General features: G+C 32.2%; 1 protein-coding gene across 1 annotated transcript in view; it reads left to right on the top strand.

The window, feature by feature from the left end:
• The window catches only part of LOC142320633 (ras-associated and pleckstrin homology domains-containing protein 1-like), a 323,711-nt gene that overhangs the window by 292,119 nt on the left and 19,496 nt on the right, over positions 1-12,096 (top strand). Inside the window, exon 10 of the transcript XR_012755460.1 lies at positions 9,654-9,795. The gene's annotated coding sequence lies outside the window, so the exon portion shown is untranslated. The remainder of the gene's footprint in view (positions 1-9,653; positions 9,796-12,096) is intronic.

Genomic DNA, 12,096 nt, shown 5'->3' with positions numbered 1-12,096 from the left:
TAGTATAATTGATAAATTGACTTATAAGTAATGATTGATTTATTGGTTACTGAATTGCTTAAAACGATTCTTTTACATTAAACAGAAATTTTCAAAGTATTTTTTTAAAATCTTATCATGATACAGTTCTTATCACATTTATGTTTGTAGCTCTATTTAAGAAAAATTTATAATTTTCAAACCTAATGAAATATGTAGTTAAATATTTAACTTTTTCTTGCTTAAATCTGTTTAGTTTTAATTAAGTGGAAAAATATAAAATTTTAAGTAGCAGTTTAATTCAACTTTTTTACTTTAAAGTTCTCATATGGTTAAAATAGCCATATCATATTTGATATTATGTTAGTTAATTATTAAAAGTTAGTTTTCTAATGGTAGCTAATAATGGGCATTTACATATTTAAAACTTCTTCAGTATTGGCAGCATTTTTGAAATCTGCAGCTCATATTTGCTAATTATTAAATTTTGTACATTTTGAACATTAAAATGTGAATCATATAAAATTTTGTGTTTCAATTTTACCTATGCATCCATTGAGAATGTTTTAGAATAATAATAACTATAAGCCTTTATTATTTTAATATTCACTGAACTACTAATGCTTATTCTTAAGAATTATTTATTTACATGTATACCAATCCATAAACAGGAATGAACTCTCATATGTATAGTAGGCTGAAAAATGTATTATTCTTTGTGGCTTGTATATTTTGGTACCTAGGTTTTTTGTTGTTTAATTTTTCATATTCCAGTTTTAATCTATTTTCATCGATTCTTACACTAATTTATACTTTGTAATCCAATTTTAGCAAAAATTATATAATTTGTAATATTTACAGTATTGAGAACTAACTGCTCCATCATTTCTTCTAGATTTCAAGCTATCCCTACAAGTACTGGATTAGACAATTTTTTAATACAGGTTTGATTATTTGTGTTATTTCTGGTAATTGCTGTATACAGACATAAGTTTCACTTACATTATGTATCATCTGTTGGCAATTGATAATTCAGACTAATCATCAGAAAAATACTAATTTAGAAAATAATTATTTTTACAGAGAAATATTGTTCTTCAAATACAATGTGCTTTTTTTTACGCATATAAAATTAAACAGAAAACTTAGGAGTACTCAAAAATTATTTCAATGTTCATATGCAATCTGTCCCAACAGCCATTATTTATTTAAACACTTTGTAAGTGATACCTACACTGCAAAGAGAAAAGTGGTATTAAAATGCCCATTTCTAAAGAGGGTTATCTCTAACTTTTGAGATATCACCAATTAACTTAAAAAAATCTAGTAAAAATTGTAGTTATAATAAAATAAAACCAATATATTATTATTAATGTATTATGTAGTATAAAATGGTAAAAATTAATTGTTAAGTAGAAAAAAGAAACAGGCCAAAAAATAATTTAGGATTTATAGCCCAAACAAAGTGTTTATCCAGATAATGCCACAGTACTGGTTCTACTTGTATTGTACTAGGTAGATGTAGTTTACTTAACCCACTGGGTTGGTCTAGTGGTGAACTCATCATCGCAAATCAGCCGATTTTGAAGTTGAGAGTTCTAAGGTTCAAATCCTAGTAAAGGCAGTTTTACTTTTATTTATGTGGATTTGAATACTAGATTGTGGATGCGGATGTTCTTTGGTGGTTGGGTTTCAATTAACCACACATCTCAGAAATGGTCGACCTGAGACCGTGCAAGACTACACTTCATTTACATTCATACATATCATCCTCTGAAGTAATACCTTACAGTAGTTCCGAAGGCTAAACAGGAAAAGAAGGATAGATGTAGCTTAAAGATGTATGCGAAAAGGAAGTATCATTCAGGTTGAATGTGGGGGGTGTTCTAAGTGGATTCGCTGGTGTAAAATTTTCTGGGTCTATAGTAAGAAATGGATTTGTATTAATTATTGGTATTGTCCCTTATATTGCTTGTATAAAATTGATGTCTTAATCATTATTGCCTAGCAAAATTATTACAATAAACAAAATGCTATTTAAATATTTATAAAATCGAATTATATTTTATTCAGAGGTGTTATAATATTTTATTTAGTTCAATTGATAATTTAATAAACTCTAATGTGCTGTTATTGCATAATAATGTCTATTTAAAAAAAGCTATAAATAATCGATTCATAATTATATTAAATTTATACCACTTCTGTTAATAACAGTAAACATTTTAATTATAATAAATAATTCAGTTAGAAATGATGTTTATGGTGGTGTATTTATCACGAGAAGTATACATCATGTTGTTATCAGATTTAGATCAACAAGTTCAGTTCACCAAACTGTCAATTTATTGTTTGGCTTTACTATCTTGTAAATATTAAAGCACCTTTGAATAAATGATTACCCAAAATTATTATTCCTGTAATTAAAAATTGATGCAGAAGTCTGGTTAGCAGTTAAAGAGTTCATTGTCTTGCTACTATCATTTAGATTATAAAATGGGAAGCAGTATACTTTAATTAACAATAAAATTGAGTGGTATTGAGAGAGGTGTTATGACTATGAAATAAGGAATCAAAAGGATATCTAAAAAACTTCAATATAAGCCAAGTGGAAGGGAGGTGTTGGACGTCCTGAGAAGGGTGAAAAGAAACCTACATGTGATACTTAAGGACTTTATACTAGACAAGCACTTGCATTAAACCATGAAATGTAAACAATCTGATGAGAAGCACTGTAGAAAAAATTATCTATTTGCCTCACAAGAATTTTCTACAGTTTGGTTCCATTTATATAAAGAAATCATAATTTTGTGTGTGCCCTAGTAACTCGGAAACTACTTATTGATTTCACTGAAGATTTCACAGTTTATTATTATTTGCCCTTATTTATTATTATTTGACTGTTTACAAGTTATTAGTTCATAATATTTAATATAATAATTTAATAGTTAAATTAAATAACTGTCTGAGGAAGTTATTGTTGACATAGACAGTCATCAATATCTCTCAATATATAAAATAACATTAAATTTAGTAAAAGAAGTTTTAGGTTATACATTTATGTATTTTTTGTTTTCTCTATGATTTTGATTTATTTAAGTGAAATACAACTGATATTGCAATTTTATTATTTTCATAATATAATTTGTCAATTATAATACAAAATTTATTTTATTCATTCACTCAACCTTAGCAATAGCAAAGCGTTGCCAGGTCCACCAGTAGTTTAATAAAATTGCCTACATTTTCGTTAATCTACATTCATCTTTGAAATTCATTATTCCTATTGTTCATCAAAGTAATATCTATTATTTGTAACATATTTGCGTACTTTATTACAAAAAAAGATTCTGAAATATCACCTAATAAAGTGATAAAAGAGATTTAATTGTATCAAACTTATGTACAAACAATTGCTAAATCATTACACACACCTTCAGTATTTCATTTTATTATATCTTCCTAATAGCTGTAAAGTTTAAAATTGTTAATTAAATCCATTGACAGTAGATTACAGCACTAATCATTATAGTGAATGTAAATTTTCAAGTGAATTGGATAAAGAAAAAATTAAAATTATAAATATACAATCATAACACAGACGCCATTTTTGTAAAATAAATATACAGCCATACTGGTCTCAAGTGAGAATGATCTTGAGTCACCAATCTGAGTTAATGCTGAAAATTTAGAAAATCATTCAATTAATCACAAGTAAGGGAATAAAAACGAACTAACTTGTGATTCTCATTACATTTTGGAATTGAGCTCAATTGCTTTTAATAAATATTTTGCATGGAGAATTGAATCCAATATAAATAATTGTGGTACCATATTTAAAAACACATTCCTAGGAATGTATAAGTGTAAATTACAGTCTTTGAAACGCCATCTAATATTATAGTTAAAAAATTTCATTTCCTCAAGGCATATCTGACAAAATTTTCCCACCACTTGATTGCAATATCACATTAATCAGCTGTTTAAGACAGTTAGAAACTTCACTTCCAATAAATAATTTTATTTTAGCTGATATTGACAGGATAGGTTGTCTGCATAGGAGCTCTGTGATTATAAGTTATATTTTGGTATTTTTCGTTGTTACTTATGGTTTTTGATTTCTTGAGTTTGTTTGAGGATTTATGTTTGTGTTAGTGTTTAGATGTTCTGTTTTGTTAGTTTAGAATAATTTTTTTTTTTGCAATTTTGAACTTAGCCTAGCATTGCTAGAGGCTTGTTTGTACAGCTGTAAGTCTGTTTATGTTCATAAGTTTGTTTACATCTGTACATCTGCTTATTCACATTTGTACATAGAAAATTTTACTGTTGTCAACCTGGCCGGCCCACATCGGTCCAAGGAGATGGCCCCCCCAGAAGAGGAGGGGGTCCACTGCTATCTCTGGTAGCAGTGGAGCTGAAAGTTTCGCTGACATGTTTGTGAAAGAGTTGCGGCATGCAGACCGTTTAATCTCCAGGTGTTCTGGAAAGAAGGCGGGGGATAAGTCAATTCAGTGGTGGCAGAAGACTGTCAATCCAGTAGTCTCGACCAGTGGAGATCTTGAGGAAGGTTTTCCGACTGCATTCCATGGCAGTGTGGGTGAACAGCGACATTCCTTTACAACGTCAGAGAAGTGATGGCTGCGTGGTTCCCTGCCTACTGGTGAAGAGATGAAAAAATCTAAGGCTGTTGGTTGGAGCGATCTTTACTTGTCGGGTGACCCCTTTGACTCGGAAGGGTGTGAATTCTTCACGAACATCTCTCAAATGGAGGAGGATATACCAGAAGGGGAAATTGGTGCTGTAGGACCCACAGGAACGCTTTTGTCACGGAAGAGATGCTTTCAACATAATCTGATGCTTCTCTTGCGTGACATGAAGGAGCTGAGCACTTTGGTTCAGCAACACACGACTACCAAGGTAGAAATAAATGAGTGCTCTTACCGACTGGATAGGAGTGCACATATGTTGAACTTATTTGAAGGTGTTTTGGATGCGGTAACTTGGGAATCAAAGGCAGGACTTTCTACCCGGCTGATGACAACAGAGAAGGCTACTCAAATGTACCATACCACATTGCAGACGACGACGGAGAAGGCTACTCACACGTACCATATAATCAGCGATGTGGTGTCACAGACCCCAGATGGAGACTTGGAGTGTCCTGGGTTCTGGACACTTGATGAACTTATTGGGCAGTTGACAGTGGGGTGGAGGACATGGATATTGAGAAACTGGCTGGAAGACGTTTTCCAATCCTCTACACTAGTACAGAACTACTGATTTGGCGGAGGGAGTGGGGTTCATGTGGATTTTGGTTGTGACTGCTGGCATCAATCATTCGCAACATATTCAATTTTATCACAAGGCCGTATGACTCCAGGACTTGGTTCTCGCAGGAAGGCTGAAGGTGAGTCAGGTCGTAGCTGTGCAGTCTTCTGCCTGTGATATATCTGGAAAAGACAGTGGCGGTACAATTGATCATGACCAAACAGACTACACTATAGTGATTGATACAGTGGTTGGTGACTTCGGTATTGATACAGCCTGTGATATATCTGGAAAAGACAGTGGCGGTACAATTGATCATGACCAAACAGACTACACTATAGTGATTGATACAGTGGTTGGTGACTTCGGTATTGTACAGATCAGTTCCATATGTGTTGCAGGAGGTATGTGATCTCCTGATCTGCTTTTCTGGATGAATCTTCAGGGTGTTCCAGTCAGATTTTACAGCGCTCTGTAGAGTACCTGTCCAGGTGGATGAAGACAAAGTACTTTGTTCATCTCTTCAATTTGACATCAGCACAGCCATCTAAAGGCAAGAAGATACCGCCGGGTCCACCAACCACCACGGTTGTAGTTAAGGCAGAGGGGAAGACCTATGCAGACCTCCTCTGTTTCATAAAGGGTGCAGTGTCACCAGGGGAGACGGGAGTTCTATCTGCAAGGCAGGATCAGGGACAAGACTTGCATCTCCGGGTGCGTGCTGACGGTGGTTTTGCAGAACAACTCAGTAGAGACTGTGGAGAAGGTCGAGGGCACCACTGTAGCATTAACTGGAAAGGGTGGCAGGAGGACTCATGTTGTCATCAAGGACTTTGACATACTTACAACGAAGGATGAGTTCATGAAGGAACTATGTAAGGTCATTGGGGAGTCAGTATCCATGGAAATTCTGTCTATGCAGCAGCCTACAGGTCAACACAGGTGGTCACTTTAGCCCTGCCACCTCTTCTTGCATAGAAACTACTATTCAACAGGCGCATCTGCATTGGCTGGGTGGCCTCCCAGGTGACTCGACATGCCTCAGATGACCTTTGCTTTCGTGTTGAGGTGCAGGGCTTAGGACCAAGTTTTGTCTTGGTCCAGATCGAAGATGTCATTGTCTTACCTGCAGTATGGTCGGTCACATGAGGAGGGACTACACACAAGAACTTTGCTGTCTGTCATGTAGCTCACACGGGCATGCAAGACAAGGATATAAGGTGGCCCCACCTGCACCAGTATCATGAATATGTACACAGCTGTGCTGTGGTATCTGCAAGGGACAGCCTCATCCAGGATGCTCCAGCATCTCATCTTCAGTGATGGTGGGGACTCTCTTGCAATGCCATTGAGGAGAAAGTAAGATCATAGTCCTGGCGGGAGATCCCTTTGGGGATCCTTGTTAGAAGTGAGGTGTTAAGACCGGAGTCCCGGTAAGGGGAACCTTTTGGGACCCCCTCATTTGAGGCGTGGCAAGCAAGGTAGATCAAGTCCCGGCTGCCTAGGCAGGGTCTTGTGCCCTTCTGAGGTAGTTTGAGGCGATGGCACCCCTTGGAGCTGAGCTTATGCTTAGTCGTGAATCCGGCTTCAAGGGGGCAGAGAAATCAACAAAGAAAAAAAAATCATTTTAAAAAATACTTATGTTAATAAACACTTGATATTAATACTTAAATTTCAATGCAATGCAATTTTGCAGACTAGCATAGATTTTGGAAAACATTAATTGCCTAAATATAATTTCTTTTTAAATTTTCAGTTGAATATGATGAGTAAATTATATATTGGTAACATTTATCCCATTAAAAATAAAAATTGTTTACTTGTAGTTTTAAACACAGTAATAAATCAGTAAAATTTAAAATTGTAAACTTCCCTTGCTAGTTGAAATTTTGTTATATGTGATAAACATGATAATAGTCAAGATCATAGATTAGAACTATGGCTGCTGTCAATAAGAATAGTTTTTTTCTGATTTTTAATTAATTTTGATACATATAAATTGGTGTTTAGCTCCAATGAGGATTTAGTTGTGGTAAACCACAGCTCAGGAGTATGAACTGAAGTTGAGTTCGCTAAGGGAATGAGGAATAAATTTCATTGTTGTGAACAACATTTTTGGTGATATGTTACTATTCATTTGCCTCGAATTTTATGAGACATTTATACACGAATTGGCTCTATAAAAATGTAGAACTAGGTGCAGGGTTCGTGCTTCTGCGAACTCGGTTAGCTAGTTCAGAGGGCAACGTTGTAGGGCATTGAAGATGTCCGTATGAGGCCAACAGCAAAGGCAAAAGCTGAGTTTATAAAACAGTGATGTAAATGTCTACCAAGATATTTACATCAATGGCATCCCAACGAGGCCTGGCTTATTATTAGGAGACGTAAAAAGTTAGCGGGTGAAAGATGACTCCCGTTAAAGCCCATCAGGGCTTGGAACGGGGGTGGTGGTGTGGTGACTGAAAGCGTTACAAGGCGAGTGTCTTCCCCTATGGGGTTGGGATGTGATAAACTACAGATATAGGAGTAATACTGTATTTATTAATCATGGTGCAAGATGTAAATAATGAATGAATCACTTTGATTGGTATTGGCCTACATAAAATGCTGAAGCTTAGAATTGCATTAAAAATGGATAACAATAATATTTAGTTCTCATACTTAGTTCATACAATTATTATGTAAATACAATTCGAGATGATACCAGTTAATCCATGATCACAGATGTGATCTGTGACAATGTCTACCATGCAACTAGCAATTACAGCACACTCATTCAGAACCTCAATGTTATAAGTGTTTCATTGTAGCCCATACGTGTGGTTAAAAGTCTAAAAAGAATATTTACAAGTAGGTAATTTTTATACATTAATCCATTATAAATAGATATCAATATTTTTATTATCACTGATCAATATGATTAACGTAACAAAATGAGTACCTTTATAAAATACTAATTTAAATAAAACTTTTTTTTTTAATGCTGTACTTGGAGATATGCTTCCAGAAGATATTTAATCTATAATTAAAATTATACCTTATTTGCAGGTATCTAAGGCATAAAATGCATACATATCTATGTTTTTTGTCATTCAGTTCTATAAATCATCAAACTCTTAATATTGTTTTTTTTTTTTTAATTATTGATTTTACTATAAATAACTGGTACAGAATATTTCTGAGTACATTTTTTTTTACAAAAAATTCTTGGTTTTTATGCCAAAATGTTCAATATAATTTTTCCTTCTTCGCCTGATAGTTTTTTTTTTAACTCCAATTTTCAAGAGCTGACTGACCACAAGTAAAGGATGTTAAACAGTTAAAATAGTAGTCCTTATTTGAATTTTAACTTGATCCTGGGGCATTACATAACAGTTTATCATATTTCTTCAAGTTATTTTTTTATTTATACTACTAATGGTGGATCATGTAATCTACTCATAATTATCAGAGTATGTGAAGTATAATATAAAATAAAAAACAAATTATTTTATCTATAGGGTTGAATGTCAGAAAATAATTTTATAAGATGTAAGAATTTATGGTATAACTAGCAGTTGAGAACTAAAGTATATATTAATTAACTTAATGGATTTAGAAATAATAGTAATATGCTATATTTGTATCACATTATTATATTAGTCAAGCTGTTAGATTCTATACCTAAAATTTCAGTTTCATAATGGTGTCAATGATCTTTTGTTATATTGAGTTATAGGAACAGGAAGACTTACTTTATCCCATAGTCATCTCATTTTAGTGCAAACCTTAGTATAATAATAATAATTTCATTAAACACTATAAAAAATTTGTGCCATAAATTTATTTAAATTATTTTTATACAAACTTGATTATCTTTGAATATTAAAATAAATCAACCTGGTAGTAGTAAACTAAATGCAATTCCTCCTGTTATTAAACTTAGAATTCTCTAATACAAAGTATAAAATTTGTAAGAATTGTAATCATGCAAAAAAAAGCTTGTAATTTCATTTTTCATAAATGATATTTGGGGTATATCACGATTTCAAACCCAAGCCTAAAAATCAGATAGTTTATTTTTGTTTAGGGGTTGGAACCTATAAACTTTTAGACTTCTTTTAAAAAGGCTTAAATTTTATTTAAAGAATCAGTAATCTCCAGTCTTGTATCAACTTTATGGTATAATCTAAAATATTTGGTCTTAAGAGCAGCTCCTTGTATATATTTTCTTCTTAAAAATGCTGTAATTATGCTCTTTTAATTTTTTTTTTTTATTAATTGGCATTAGCTACTTATATTGCATTCATTTATCTAGAGTGTAGAATGATTGAAGTAAATAACATAAACATTTCTTTATGAGTAAATTTAAGATTTATGGATACTTGATGATAGATAATGTACATATGTTTTTTTTTTAATTTTAGGAGGATTTGTCCTAGATCTGCCACAAATTTTATTGCGCAGCACTAGAAAGAAACAGAAGACTATCATCAATCCAACATAGATACTCACAATCTTAGCATAGATCTGGCAGACACCTGTCCCAGAACTAGAGTTACAGATCAGGTAAGAAGAGGTGAAGGTTAATGAGAAAGCATTATTTTGTGAAAGGAACCATATTATAAGATAAACAACTGTACTCAAATTATAAAGTCTAGGTCCCATTTAGACATTTACAAACCTTTGGGAGTTAGGAGATGGAAGTAGTACATTATTGATCAATGATTCTGTTGTAATGACCTACATAATATATGCTGTATGTAACAAATTGTTTTACCTCCAAAAACTAAAGACTCATGTAAAAGTTCAGGTAAAAGCCTCCTAAAGCGACATGCTTACCAATCGTGACATGGAATTCAAGACCTAGTGAAGAATCCAACTTAAGTATAAGACATTCAGCTAAGTGCTAAACATTTTAAAATAAACATCTTTCTTGTTTAAGAATTTTATCATCTTTATAGGTATCATACATCCTCTTAGAAATGTTGCAATTTTAGTTTCATTACTCATAGATATATGTCTAAAATTTAAAGAAGACAGCAAAAAATTGTGAGATTATTATTCGGGTAGTATTCTTTGTAATATATTAGTGGGATAAATTGACTTATTGTCATTCTACTGCTACCTAGCATAAGATTGGAAATGTCACAAAAAAGTTTTATACTTCTTATTTAATAAAGCAAAACACATATGGGTGCGTAGATATTCAGAAGTTCAGAGTAATGAGAGAGCTAACTTTCTGCCCAAAATATTCCTTAGACACCATTTATTATTCCGAGCCAGCCTGTGGCTTTAGCATGACACTAGCTAAAACTGCAACCAAACAATGGATTTCCAAGGAAGTTATTACCCACGAAATCTCTTAAATAAATAATACAAGTTTTTAATGAGAAATCTGATAAAGATTATATTAGATGTTGTCTTGTACTGCATAGGATAAGAATTAGAATAGTTAATAGTTTCCTTTTTCAATATAGTATGTTTCAGGAACCATTTATAAAATATGGATCTCTAGACAATTTTTAGATTCTAGCAGTATTTCAACGATATTATCATTTTTACCAAGAATAAAGTTATTTGCTGTCAGTACTCCAAAACCAGAGAAAATCATTTATGACATAAACTTTCATCTATGCCCAAGTTCAAACTTGATAGGCCAGGTTTCTGTCTTACTAAGAATATAGAACAAAGCTAAAAATAGAGCTAATCTAAGCTAATATATATATGGTGGGCATTAAAAAAGAAATACAGTGTAATAAAGTTTTAGTCATAGACCAAGTTTACTATTCTGTACAGATATAACAAATCACTTAATTTTCTTCCTTTTCTATTGCTGTTAAACCAAGTTTTTCAAGATAACCTTGTAATCAGAATTATATAGCAGAAAGTACCCTTGTTTATTGCTAAATTTGCCTGCTCCTGTTCTTACAAATTTATTTTGGATACATTCCAGGCTATTTACATGATTTTTTTTATAAAATTGGTTCCAGATAGGAAATCAAAAATCTAATATACTTCTTACATTAGTAATATTTTTTGTAAATTGTGAAATATAATTCTTGTGTTTCTGCCAATAAAACCCAGCATATGAAGATATGTTTTTTCATATCCTCAACATCATAAATAAAATCCAATTTGTCATTCACTATAACACCTAAATCTTTAATTTGCTTTACTCTAAAAAGAATTAAATAAATGTTAGAATAGCTGAGTGAGGTAAGTTTAGTTGAATTATTATGTAAGTTAACTGCACACTTATTAGATTAGATTTGAGGCCAATTCTAGTTAATCAGTCAATTTATAATAAGATGTAACACAGATGCAATGCAAGTTATCTTTTTAAAATAGAGTTCTGTATTTAAGTTTATAATTTTTTTAAGTTCTAGATAATCAATACTTCAGATAAACAATTAAAAATAATTCAAAATGTGGCCTAATTACCAATATTGCTTTTGGCAATTGTTTGGATTTTATATCAGTAAAATTGGCTCATTTCTGGTTTATCCTAAAGAAAACATTTAACTGTCTTGTGACAAATTTATAATTATATGGTTGTATGGAAATATCTGTTTTGGGGTCCCTGAGTCAAAAAAGTGGTTTTTAAAAAATGTCTGATAAACTTATTAATGATTCTTACATAAGTTTTTATTGTTATAATGATAAGAGTCATATTTTTTAAATGACTAGTATAGTCATATGCCACATATAATGCAATTTTGACAAAAATGTCAGTTAGAATCTTCCTTGTCAAACCAATGCAGCAAGATGCCACATTCATGTCCACATCAATGTTTTGTCAAATTAAATTTTTTTTTTAGTGAATTTAAAATGAAAAAAAATACTAGCAGCAGCTACGAGGATGAGGAC

The sequence above is a fragment of the Lycorma delicatula genome, chromosome 2 (genome assembly GCF_047948215.1).
Source record: "Lycorma delicatula isolate Av1 chromosome 2, ASM4794821v1, whole genome shotgun sequence".
In the NCBI taxonomy this organism is placed as follows: Eukaryota; Metazoa; Arthropoda; class Insecta; order Hemiptera; family Fulgoridae; genus Lycorma; species Lycorma delicatula.
The sequence above is the reverse complement of the archived record's forward strand: the minus strand, read 5'-3'. Positions and strand labels throughout refer to the sequence as shown.